Here is a 13,932-nt window from a genome sequence, read left to right on the forward strand (position 1 = left end):
TGCAGGGAAATGACATTGGAAAAGAGACGAGATGATGCTGTTGCATGAAAGCATCTTTTAAAAGTCGAGTTCTGTACAGGAGCCCCCAGGACAAGCAGCTCTAACCTCCAACACAGAACCACTGGGGGAAGCCTAACACTGCCATTGACAATGACTGGTCAAGAAACAGTTTTGGAAAAGAGTCTGTTGCCCTGCTTACTTTGCCAAAACACCATGAAACCCACACTCTGATTTCTGTGCCTCAGGCTACCTTCCTTTCCCTCTAGACTCCTGAACTGGATTATCAGGTCAAGTCTTCCCTTTTCCTGATTGTAACTTGATGAAAACAAGGAAGTCCCTAGCCCAGAAGGTAACCCTACTGATGTCAGACCTTTCTACGAGCAAAGTCCTCTTTCAAAGTCTTGTCCATAGTGGCAGGGGAGGGACAAAACGTGTTTTCCTGTGTCTAATCAAAAACACCTGGGCGAGCCTGGATGATTGCAAGGAAATAACTGCAGTTCAACAAAACGATTGAAAAAAATTCCCAAATTCCAAAATTCCAAATGAAACCCACAGATCAACGTCTGCCATCAGAAGTGTTTCAGTGGTACTTGTAAGTGCTGCAGAGCTGCAGGCTGACGGCCCTGCTGTCCCTGTCACAGGACTCCAATTGACAGCAATTACCAAGGCCCTTTTGACAGACTGCATTGCGTGTCACCTTCTCTGAAGGGGACCTGCTGCTTACCTGTGGCCAGCATTAGCAGCAGAGCCCTCTGGTCTCCAGCCCACACTTTCCCACCTTGTACACAGGAGTGACCGGCTTTTGGCCGCTACTTTAATGGCTGCCTTTGGCGTCCTCCTTTTCTGTCTCCCTTCCTACCCCATCAGTCAGGGTGGGCTTCTTGTCATTCCAGGCTGAGCCCAACGCCTCAGACTACACTGCCACCCCCCTACTTACCTATCCTGGGATATGGTAAAGAAATATAAGAATTCGCAAAGAGGAACTCTACCCAGAGCCCATATCTGGCCAGCCTAGAAAGGTGTAATAGCTCAGCCTAGAGCTCGGAAGGCACAGACCAGCCTATACTTTTATCCCATATCTACCTACTCTATGATGTGTCCTGAAAGTCAAATCATAATTACCTTTGACCGAGGATGGAAGTTGAGGAGAAGTGGGCAGGAAATGATAAAGGGTTGGAAAAAAGTGGGTACGCAAGTAGCAATGGAAGGAGCCGAGTTATCCCGAAGGGCAGCTCAGCCCAACTAGCTTTCGCTGGCCTGCTTTTCCGGATTCCAAGCCCTGGCCAGGTGAGGTCACAAGCACCGGGTGGGTGCTGCATCACTGCCCCTTTGTGACATGGGCCCACATGGGGATGAGTCCCCTGGAGGCCACACAGCTGCCCTGGCCCGGGCACCTCCTGCAGCCATCAGCCGCTGGGCTTCCCCATGCACTGCTGGCAAAGGGCTGCTCATCTGCCGTCAGAGCTCCCGCCTCCTCCCTGAGCCACACCAGCTGGATGAATAAAAACCTGCCCAGGGCTGTAAGCATGCCTGTTCCCAGCTTTGGCTGCCACATTTGGGTTGCTGAGGGTTTCTTTTCCACTCTTCCCAGGTACAAGACTGTGTCCATGAGACTCGTGGAGCAAAGCACCTGGTCTCTTACAGGTTCATTTCCAATGAATTTTTTCTGCCCCCAAGATACAGCCACGGGCTGGCTCTGAACTAGTGCTCCTTGTCCCTCCGTTTCATTCCCTGGTGAAAGGCGGCCACCCCTATGAAAGGCGGCACCACTTTGCGGTTCCCAACGGGAACCACCACCCCGGAACTGGCATCCCCGCCCCGGCCTGGTACCAACACCCCTGGTATCTCTGCCCTGTCCTGCTGCTGACAGCCCCACTGCCGGCATCCCCACCGCAGGCTGGAACTGGTGTCCCCAGGAACAGCATCCCCACCCCACGCTGCTACCATCGCCCCCAGTACCTCCAGCTCCCACCCATCTACGAGCAACCCCCGCAAGTACCTCCCGGGGACCCCCACAGAGGGACACCCCAGGGGCTCTCTTAGGAAAATCTCATGCCCTAACTATTGCAGCAATTAGTCATGAGAGTATGAAATTGGGTCAAGTTCCTGAAGACAGACAGATAGATAAACATCTAGTTGACATTGTATACTGCACAGTCATGGTTCAGTCAGCATGACTAAAGGGCCCCAGCTCACTGCAAGGAGGAGAAGGACAGCCCCCACCCTGAAGAAGAAAGGATGCCCCTGGATGACCCAGCTCACGCCAGCATCCCAGCCCCTCCGACACCTCTGTGAAACCCTCCCCTTATCTGCCATCAGAGACCAGGATCTGCAGCCAGACCAACTCCAGGGATGCCAAGATCAAGAAAGCAGCAGATGGATGACGACACCACAGAATTAGAGTTGCTTTGCAAAAAAGCAACCTGTGTGTGTGTTAAGCAGCAATTGGTAAAATTGTATTGGACCTGAACGCTTGAAAGGCATAAGAAGCATGTGTAAAACTGCATTTGTGGTGCCCCGGTTTGAATGGGACATCTCATGCGCACGAATGCAAGAATTCCTCTTGTAGTGCTATACTCTGCGTCCCAGCTTCCCTCCTCAGTCAGCATAGCCCACTTGCCAAATTTTCATGACAGCTCCCCATCATGGCTACACAGTACCGGTACCGGCACTGGTTCCACCACAGTTGGGAGCAGCAGTTGCCTCCCAGGGCACAGAGGGGAGGACAAAAACAACCCAGAAGTGCCCCCACCCCCAACCCCCCATCCCAACCACCAGGGCAGGATGGGGCAGCACAGGCATGTTGGCATCACAGGGCCACTGGGGCTGGCCCCATCCCTTCCCCTTGGACAGGAAATTCGCCTCCCCCAAAGCATCATGTTTGGGATGGGAGACCACTGGGGTAGCAAACCATCATTGGGATGGGAAATCATCACTGGGACGGGGAACCATTGTGGGGCTGGGAAACCAACACTGAGGGCACGAAATAATCAGCAGGATGGAAAATCATGGATGTGGGAAGTTGTTGTGGTTTGAAAAATCAAACCATTGCAAGGCTGGCTGAAGCAGGTGCTGGCGGAATGATCGCCATGGGGATGGACCCCTCAGAATGCTGTTTGCCCCAAATCAACCCCACACTGCCCAACTGCCATGGCAGGTACAGCAGCAGGCTCACGCTCCTCCTGGTGCCTCTGCCCTCTGGGTAACCCCCCCAACAGCCTCTGCCCACCAGCATCTCAGGATGGGGGTCTGGGTCTCTGTGCAGAGGCTGAGGGACCTGGGCTTCTTTCGCCTGGTGAAGTGGAGGCTCAGGGCACTCTAGTAGTAGCGTGCAACTGCTTGAAGGGTGACCTCAGAGGTGATGGAGCTTTTCCTGGCAGTGGGAAGAGAAGGAAGCCTCCACAACTGCAGCTTGGAAGGTTCAGACTGGATGTGAGGAAAAAGAAATGTCACTGAAAGGGTAGCCTTGTGGTGCAAGAGGTGACCCAGAGGGTGTCTGGATCAGCCCATGGCTTTGTGTTTCAAGGGAAAGCCAGCAAGCGTGCAGAGACATCAGTGAAGATATTGAAATGCTGGTCTGAGAGCTAGGCAGGAAGGCAAGATGGATGTCAAGAGCCTGAAGGCAAAGAGGTGCAGGCTTTGGACAGTGTAGGACAGCCTGCAGCAGATGTGGCCAAGGGCTCTAGCAAGGCTGAAAGGCCCAACAAGACCGAGGTCTTTGCCCTCTTGGCTATGGCAGCTGCCTCCGGCATCGAGGCCTACCAGGCAAAAGTTGTTTTGAGGCTCTGGCCTTTGTTTCTTCCTCAGCCCTGCTTGGGGAGGCCGGGAGGTGTTGTACAGTTTTCCTACACTTGGCATTGCTCACCCTCACACCCCACTGCCCCCAGGAAGAGCCCTGAGCCACGCGGGAGGGACAGGATCTGCCTTCCCAGGGCCTGCAGATAAGGGCTTGGCCTTTCTGCTTCACAAAAGAAACCAAAGGGTTTGCTCAGCATTACAGCTGCCTGCACAGAGCCTCTGCCTGCCTGCAATCATGGCCTCCAATTACCTGCTCTAAGGAGTCCCTGGGGAGGCTTTGTCAGTAATGGTCCTCATGGGACCCATTAGTGCTTCAAGGTACTTTGGGTTTAGCTTCTGACTTGGACTTCTTGAGCAGTTTGTTCAATCTCCTCTCCGTATCTGAGGTTCAAGGCATCAGCCCCAAATACACCATGGGGCTCATTAAAATACAGAAAGCCCTAACGAGCCCTGTCTCTTCCTGTGATTTTCTTCAAGTCTTCATGACTTGTACAGCTAATTAGAGAGGTTTCATAGTGTAGTTACCTTCGGCTGGGGCTGCACGGCTAGAAGGCGCGTCCCCTGGGTGGTGGATAGGGGATCCCTCTTTGGAGGGTGCACCGGACAAAATTGAAGAAGGTGCTGCGAACCAACGCAGCCTAAGGGAAGGCCACCCTGACAGAAAAACCACTGGCCCTCCAAGTCATGGGGGTTGGGCAGGAGGCCAACTACCTCCTCTCGGAAAAAATAAAAAGTTGCAGAAACGACGAGCATCAACTTTCAAAAAAAGTGAAGACACCTGGAAGCTGATAGACAGGAGGAAAGACATCAAGACCCAGAACACTCCATCAGAAAGGATTAAGAACAGGCTGAGAACCGATCGAAGTGGAAAAACGATGTTCGCGCCTTGTGTGCCTTCTGGCACTGAGAGAATTCAGATCAGATCATAGTGTAGTTAAGGAGAAAGATTTCAAAGTGCATCTAATAAAAATGAATTCTTATTTTAAAGGATATTTTGTATTAACTCTGAGGTTAAAGAAGAGGTGATAGAAGCATTCTCCAGGTGTTGATGATCCAGAGTGTCTGCTCGGGAGGTCTGGACAGGTAGGAAAAGCAGTCCTTTGAGGGGCACTGCATGGACAACTTTGCTCCACACGTCCCAAACCTCACCATTTCTGACATTGGCCCCCTGGGACTTCCATCACTGTTCTTTGCATCAGACTTCTGCACTGATCTCTGTAGCTGGATGGTGCTCCATTGCACCATCTCCCACCTGCTCTCCTTCGAGAACTGGCTGCAGACAGGCACAGAAGAATTTTTCCTATTTGCAATTATTAAAGAAAAGAGAAGCAGGATAAAGTTCCACAAACAATAAAACACACTCTGTAACCATATGCTCAGTACAAGCTGCCTCTAAGGAGGTTGCCTTTCTACAAGGGATATTCTTAGGAGAAATGTTTTAGATAGATAGGTGCAAACAGATAGATAGGAAAACAACTAAAGTGTTGGTTAAAGAGACAATTAGACTACTGAAAGACAGGCAAGCTTTGAACTCCCTGGGGCTTAAAGCAGTTGCATAGGTGAGAGGTATCTGAAGGAACAAAGATTAAGGGGAGGAGAAAACTGGAGAAAAATGGCAAGGGCCTTTGCCTAGGCAGTCTGCATCCACAAAGACGATTTTAGAAATGGCCACTCTATCAGGATAGGTGAAAGTATATGAAAGACTAGTGAAACTAAATACACTGTATAACAGGCAGAATACTGGTAATGGAGTTACAGGGGGAGACTGGCATTTCTTTGAGTATCCCTTTTGAAAGGTCATGGGACTGGTGAAGGTCTTATGTGAGTGAGGACAAGCAAGTGCTGCACCCATCTTGGAAGGCAGCCAAAAGTGCAAGGCAGGGAAGCGCAGGCTGTACAAGCTCCCTTTGGTGAGGAGGGAGCCACTGAATGCCTCCTCATGGCTGACATTTCTGGCCAGCTGAAAGAAAGATCATGTCCAAAAGCAGTCAGCATGGACTCCCCAAGGGTAAATCATGCCTCACCAGCCTGATTGCCTTCATGGTGAAGTAACTGTGTTGGTGCATGAGGGGAGAAGAGTGGATGTCGTTTACCTCCGCTTCAGCAGGGCTCTTGGCGTGGTCTCCCTCAATAGTCTTCTACTCAAGTTAGGCCATTACAGCCTGGATGGACAGACAAACAGTCGGGCAAAACGCCGGTTGGATGCTGAGGCTGAGAGAGCAGTGGTGATTGTGAAGGAAGTTCAGAAAGACGAAACTTGGAGGTGTGTGTGCCAGCGAGTGCATTCATGTTCCCGAGATGTGCTCTGTGCCTTGTGAAAGGTGAAAAATGCCTTCTTCTTCTCGAGGGCAATGTCACTGATGCTTGCAGAACCCCTTCTGACTGCACAGGGGAGATGCTCTGCAGGCCACCGCCTTTGATAGCATGTAATGAAAGGGACAGGCCAGAAAGCCAAGGAAGCGTGATGGAGCATTTGCAATGAAGCTGTCCACAGTGGGTGAGACCTAAGCCTTCAGCAACTGCCCTTTCATGATGGCAATGCTGTTATGGACGTCAGCTCTGTCACAGAAGCACCCACTGCTTGTCCCTGCCTGCTGGCACAAACTGCCACACACCAGGACTATATCAAGCTGCCAGTGCTCTCAGGCCTTACACCAACACAAGGCTCAGAAGGAGCGAGTGGAAGAGGAAAGTGAGCAGCTCGGAAAGACCAAGTGCTGGTGCTGCCTGGCAGTGCTGCTGTGCCAGGACTCTTTTCCCCTCCACCTCTGCACACAGGCACTGCCCCTGCAGCTCCAGAGAAGGTCTCAGTAAAGGACCTCAGACAAACAGGTCACTGCAGGGTTGTTTATTTTGTTTTAAAACACAGAGAGCACAGCTCGTCATTACACAGTCTCTGGGTCACACAGGACAGGTAGATACTGACTTAGGAATGGTATGAGTAATGGCATTTCTTTGTGGACAACATTATTGCAATGAAGAAAAGCTAAAAACCAAACCAAACCAAACCAGACAAACTACCAAAGTCAGGCTGGGCCTATAGTGCTTTACACTGTGAGTGATATACAGAAGAAGATGGGCAGTTTATTGCTGCTTAAAGCCATCCAGTCACCAGTTTCCACACTGCATCCTTGAGCTCCTGGTTCCTCATGCTGTAGATGAGGGGGTTCACTGCTGGAGGCACCACCGAGTACAGCACTGCCACCACCAGATCCAGTGATGGGGAGGAGAAGGAGTGCGGCTTCAGGTAGGCAAACACTACCGTGGTGATAAAGAGGGAGACCACAGCCAGGTGAGGGAAGCACGTGGAAAAGGCTTTGTGCCATCCCTACTCAGAGGGGATCCTCAGCACGGCCCTGAAGATCTGCACATAGGACACCACAAGGAAAACAAAACACCCAAAGACTACACAGGCACTAACCACAAGAAGCCCAGTTTCCTTGAGGTAGGCATCTGAGCAGGAGAGCTTGAGGATCTGGGGCATTTCACAGAAGAACTGGTTCAGGACGTTGCCTTGGCAGAGTGGCAGTGAGAATGTATTGGCCGTGTGCAGCACAGCACTGAGAAACCCAGTGCCCCAGGCAGCTGCTGCCATGTGGACACAAGCTCTGCTGCCCAGCAGGGTCCTGTAGTGCAGGGGTTTGCAGATGGCAACATAGCGGTCATAGGCCATGACAATGAGAAGAAAATACTCCCCTACAACAAAGAAGAGAAAGAAAAAGCTGTGCAGCACATCCAAAGTAGGAGATGGCCCTGGTGTCCCACAGGGAATTGGCCATGGCTTTGGGGAGAGTGGTGGAGATGGAGGCCAGGTTGAGGAGGGAGAGGTTGAGGAGGAAGAAGTACATGGGGGTGTGGAGGCGGTGGTCGCAGGCTACGGCAGTGATGATGAGGCCGTTGCCCAGGAGGGCAGCCAGGTAGATGGCCAGGAAGAGCCAGAAGTGCAAGAGCTGCAGCTCCCATCCGTCTGCGAACGCCAGGAGGAGGAACTCATTCATGGAGCTGCTGTTGGACATCTGGTGCTTTCGGTCATGGAAACTGCCAAAGGAGATAAAAGAGAAAAATTCAGAGAAGCTTCTCTGAGCCACATTTCATTCATTCATTGTGAACTACCTAAGGGTGCTTTTCTTCCCTGGGGGACTGTTACACAGCTCCAAGGCTTCAGCTCTGGTTTGTGCTGGCTGAGTGTGCTGTGCAGAGCCATGCCCTCTCCCCAGGGGCTCCTGAAGGGTCAGCCCTGCTTTCCAGCAATGACCCATGGAGGCAGCAACAGCCCAGTGTGTTTGGAGGGAGGCTTCCTGGGGAGGAGTTCCCTGTGCTGCACTGGAGCGGAGGGCAAAAAGCCCAGAAGGATGATTTCTTCCCCAGAGGAAGGTGGGAGATGAAGTGTAACAAATGTGTCTCATTACACTGTGTTTTAGTATTCAGACACCCCCATCCCACTTGGGAAATGGTCTTGGAAAGGGTTACATTCCCCCGTTGCCCCATTGCTCTCAGTGCAAACCTCCATCAGTGGTCCCATCCAGGAGGGCTGCTCTGTCCATCACCCTGGTGCCCAGCTGCTCTGGGCTTGCACCGCTCTCAGCTGGAGGAGGACTGCACCCAGAGGTTGCTCTGGAAAAGACACCTGACTGTCCTGGGAGCAGAGGGGTGCTGTTCCAGGTGCAGAGTTCAAAACACCTCTCCTTTCCAGCACAGCTCTGCAAAGTATGAGGAAGAGGACAGGGCAAGGATGCTGTTTGGCATGGGCAGATCAGGTGCTCTCAGACATCTCCAAGGTCCTACAGGAGAGCTGTGCCCTTCTGGAGGGATGCTCACAGCCCCGCAGGACTCCCTGTCCAGCATAATCAGGTGTCTTAAGGTGATGTCTGCTAAGGGAAGCAGTGCCTTATTCCAAATTACATATTCCAAAGTGCATATTCCAAATTACAGTCTCATCGTAAGCCCTCTCTATCAAGTGACCCGGAAAAAGAACGACCTCAAATGGGGCCTTGAGCAACAACAAGCCTTTGAACAAATGAAACGGGTCACAGTTCATGCAGTCGCCCTTGGGCCAGTCCGGGCAGGACAAGATGTAAAAAATGTGCTCTACACCACAACCAGGGAGAACCTGGAGCCTCCGGCAGAAAGCACCGGGGGAGACTCGAGGTCGACCCCTGGGGTTTTGGAGTCGGGGATACAGAGAATCCGAGGCCCGCTATACTCCAACTCAAAAAGAGATATTGGCAGCATATGAAGGTGTTCGAGCTGCTTCAGAAATGGTTGGTACTGAAGCACAGTTCCTCCTGGCACCCTGACGGCCAGTGTTGGGCTGGATGTTCAAAGGGAGGGTCCCCTTTACACATCATGCAACTGATGCTACGTGGAGTAAGTGGGGTGCACTCATTACACAACGGGCCCGAATAGGAAACCCCAGTTGCCCAGGAATCTTGGAAGTGATCATGGATTGGCCAGAAGGCAAAGATTTTGGAATATCACCAGAGGAGCAGGTGATGTGTGCTGAAGAGGCCCCACTGTATAATAAACTGCTAGAAAATGAGAAGCAATATGCCCTGTTCCCTGATGGGTCCTGTTGTCTTGTGGGGAAGCATCGGAGGTGGAAAGCTCCTGTATGGAGTCCTATACAAGAAGTCACAGAAACTGCTGAAAGAGAAGGTGAATTGAGTCAGTTTGCAGAGGTGAAAGCCATCCAGCTGGCTTTAGATATTGCTGAACGAGAAAAGTGGTCAATGCTCCATCTCTGTACTGACTCATGGATGCTGGCAAATGCCCTGTGCGGGTGGTTGCAGCAATGGAAGCAGAGCAACTGGCAGCACAGAGGCAAACCCATCTGGGCTGCCACATTGTGGCAAGATATTGCTGCCCGGGTAGAGAACCTGGTTGTAAAAGTACGTCACGTAGATGCTCACGTACCCAAGAGTCGGGCCACTGAAGAACATCAAATGTTCATCCCCAGGACATTTCCAGAGGGTCCTTTTGAAGAAGGACAGCAAGGCAGCATTTACCCGAAGGAGAAGGTGGCTAGGTGGGCAGTGGGAGATGGGAATTTCCTTCTGCCTTGTGGAAAAGGCACAGAGACCCCAGTTCTCATTAGCACTTGTCTGAGCTGCTCCTCAGCCTCTGCAGACACAGAAGTATCCGTGGGCAGTGCCCTGCTGCCAGGAGGGGTCTGCAGGGCAGAGCTGAGCACACAGTGGGGGGGACTGCGTGTTTGAGCACGGACAGGGAGGAGACGTGGGGACAGAGAACCAGCCCCTGGCAGGGACAGCTCCAGGCAACAGAGATGTGGGCAGGGAGTGAAAGGGATCTGCTCCCAGAAGCGCCATGGGAAGGTGAGGATTCAGGCAGCTCTCTGCCATCCCCTGCACTGCAGACGCCTTCCCTGGAGCAACTCCCTGGTCTCCTCTCCCAGCCAGAAGAGCCTCTGTCCCCATGGCCCCAGGGTCCAGGGCATGAGTTACCTCCTGCACAGCTGGACCTCCAGAAAAGAAGCACATGGGTCCTACAATTAATATTTATGTGTGCTTGTGTCTGTGAGGTGGAGAGCACAGCTGGGTATGGAGAAGGCTTCCCTACATGCCTCTCTGCCTTCCTCTTCTTGCTTCATTGTCCTGGTTTCAGCTGGGATAGAGTTAATTTTCTTCTTGGTAGCTGGTATGGGGCTGTGTTTTGGGTTTAGGATGAGAACAATGTCGAGGATACACTGACGTTTTGTTCTTGCTAAGCAGTTGCTAAGTGGCGCTCACCGTGGTAAAGGCCTTTTCAGCTGCCCATGCTCTGCCAGGTGCAAAAGAAGCTGGGAGAGGGCACAGCCAGGACAGCTGACCCAGGCTGGCCAAGGGGCTATTCCATACCATGTGACGTCATGCTCAGTATACAAACTGGGGGAGTTAGCCAGGGGAGGGGCAACGATCGCTGCTTGGTGGACGGGCTGGGCATCGGTCAGCGGGTGGTGAGCAATTGTAGAGTCTATCACTTGCTTTGTATTACTATTGTACTATTATTACTTGTTATTATTATTATTGTTATTATTATTATTACTACTGTTCTACTTCTATTTTACTTTAGTTATTAAACTGTTCTTATCTCAACCCACGAGCTTTCCCCTTTTGCTCTTCTGATACTCTTCCCCATCCCACCAGTGGGGGAGTGAGCGAGCGGCTGCGTGGTGTTTAGTTGCCGGCTCCGGTTAAACCACGACATTCATTTATTTTTTTTGGAGAGTGGCAGTATCCTTCCTTGATTCTCTCCCTGTCAGTGGTGCTCTTGCTCTCTGGGGTTGAGGTGGAGCTGCAGGTCAGCTTCTCTTCTATGACTGGGGATCCTTCAATGGAGGTGTCTTCATGGGAACTAGGTGCCCAAGCTGTATTTATAACTGTGAGGCACCATGTCATTCAGTTGACAGGGTTGGGGACTGAGCTGACTTGTTCCTCACTCAGCTCAGGGAGGGGCATCTCAATGAGAAATGGCACGGGATTTTCCAGAGATTATCCTAACTTGTCGCTGTCTATTCCTTTTTGGACAGTGCCCAATGCCCAGAGGAAGCAAATGTCCAACGGCAGCTCCATCACCCAGTTCCTCCTCCTGGCATTGGCAGACACACGGGAGCTGCAGCTCTTGCACTTCTGCCTCTTCCTGGCCATCTACCTGGCTGCCCTCCTGGGCAACGGCCTCATCATCACCACCATAGCCTGTGACCACCACCTCCACACCCCCATGTACTTCTTCCTCCTCAACCTCTCCCTCCTCAACCTGGCCTCCATCTCCACCACTCTCCCCAAAGCCATGGCCAATTCCCTGTGGGACACCAGGGCCATCTCCTACTTTGGATGTGCTGCCCAAGTCTTTGTATTTGTCTTTTTCATTTCAGCAGAGTTTTATCTTCTAACCACCATGGCCTATGACCACTATGTTGCCATCTGCAAACCCCTGCACTACGGGACCCTCCTCGGTAGCAGAGCTTGTGTCCACATGGCAGCAGCTGCCTGGGGCACTGGGTTTCTCCATGCTGTGCTGCACACTACCAATACATTCTCACTGCCACTCTGCCAAGGCAACGTCCTGAACCAGTTCTTCTGTGAAATGCCCCAGATCCTCAAGCTCTCCTGCTCAGATGCCTACCTCAGTGAAGTGGGGCTTCTTGTGGTTAGTGCCTGTTTAGCATTTGGGTGTTTTGTTTTCCTTGTGGTGTCCTATGTGCAGATCTTCAGGGCTGTGCTGAGGAACCCCTCTGAGTAGGGACGCCACAAAGCCTTTTCCACGTGCCTCCCTCACCTGGTCGTGGTTTCCCTTTTTGTCAGTACTGCCATGTTTGCCAACCTGAAGCCCCCCTCCATCTCCTCCTCATCCCTGGATCTGGTGGTGGCAGTGCTGTGCTCGGTGGTGCCTCCAGCAGTGAACCCCCTCATCTACAGCATGAGGAACCAGGAGCTCAAAGACGTCTTGAGGAAAGTGATTTCAAGGGCTTTTTTCAGGAGGCATAAGCTTTCTATCTGTCTCCATAAAGAACTCCCACGGTAAACCATTCCAGTCCTTTACTTTGTGAGGTTTTCTGTTATCATTAGCATCACTACGTTTATAATTGTCATTGTCATCATCATCATTATCACTATCATTATTGCTTCATTGAGCTTTCTCTGTCTTGCCTGTAGCATTTATTTATGTATGTCTAACACTGGGTCAGTGCTGACTCTCTCATAGCAGCTCTTTAATAAATGGCTTCTCCACGGTGCAGTGCCTGAAGCCTTGACTTGTCTTCCAAAGCTGTTGCCAAGAATGGTCATGAGCAACTGCATCCCAAAAGGGCCTGTTGCTCCCTGGACTCAGGAGCAAAGAGCTCAATGTCATGTTGCGACCTGCTAGAGAGCAAGGTTTGGATTCAAGTTTCTATTACAGTGGAGATGGTGAATGGTCACTGAGGTATTTATGCAGGGCTGTCCCACATGGGGGACATATTCCAGGGCTTCCAGATATGGCAGGCGATGTCCTTAAGGATGGGAGTCTGGAGTTGCCTGGAGAGCCTGGGGCATCTCCATGGACAGCGTGTTCTTGGGGTGGGCAGTGACATGAGCCCCACAAAGTGAGAGGTCCCCCACAATGGAGTCACCCAAAGGGAAAGTGCTAAACGCAGGGATCTGTAGGGAAATGAGGACTCTGCAGTCCCAGGGGAGGCAGTGGGCACCAAGCAGGTACAAAAAAAGAAGACTGGAGAGTGATTCTTGTCACCCTCAGGCCCAAGTGAGCACACCTGCTGTCCTTGGGAGAGCAGCGTAGTCCCTTCAAGCACCTGCCACATCCAGAGACCCCCAGGGAGGCAGATTAGCGGTAGTGACCCCCATCCAGGTCAAGGCCCTGCAGGGAGCATGGGGAGGGGGCCAGGAAACATCCAGCTGCATCAGAGGAGAGGTGGGGAAAATTCAGGTGGCAGCTGATGTGGGCTGGAAATTGCCTGGGGGAGACAAATTCTGGCATTGAGCTCATCAGCAGTAGTGCCCAGACTATGGCTACCCTAAAGCATGCTCACAGTGCAGAGCCAGCATTCCTTTCTGTCCTGGTGCTCCATGAGGTCTGGGAAGTGGATGAAGCAGAATTGGCATCCCTCACTCCCCACCCCTTAGTGCCATGGTTCCTCCTGAAGCGTGGCATTGAAAGGGAGGCTGCGAAACTTTGTCAGGGCTTGCGCTGAAGGAAGCACGACCACGTGAGTTTGCTGTTGTCCCTCAGTCCCTGTGCCCAGCACATGCCCTTGAGACAGTCTGCCCCAGCCCATACGCTGGCCCCAAAGTCACCCCCAATCCTGACCCTTTGTGTTTTCCAGCCCTGGCCATTCACCATGGTCCAGGTGTGGGCGATCATTTAAATGTGACCGGCTCTGCCTTCACTGGGAGAACATCCAGCCCTTCCCCAACTCCCACATGGCCAGACCCTGGCAGACCCCTGTCTACGAACCCCTGCCCAGGACACAGCCAAGTCTGGGCAGGGACCAGTGCTGGGGAGGGCTGCCAAAGCAGGAGGGCTGCAGAGGGATGTGGCACTGAGGTCTATTGGGCAGACCGTACCAGGGGGATGTTTTCCCACCCCCGAATGCAGCCTGCCCCATTGATGCCTGCACAGCTGGGCTGTGTGGCAGCAGAG

The sequence above is a fragment of the Platalea leucorodia genome (genome assembly GCF_965183815.1).
Source record: "Platalea leucorodia genome assembly, chromosome: 31".
Classification (NCBI taxonomy): domain Eukaryota; kingdom Metazoa; phylum Chordata; class Aves; order Pelecaniformes; family Threskiornithidae; genus Platalea; species Platalea leucorodia.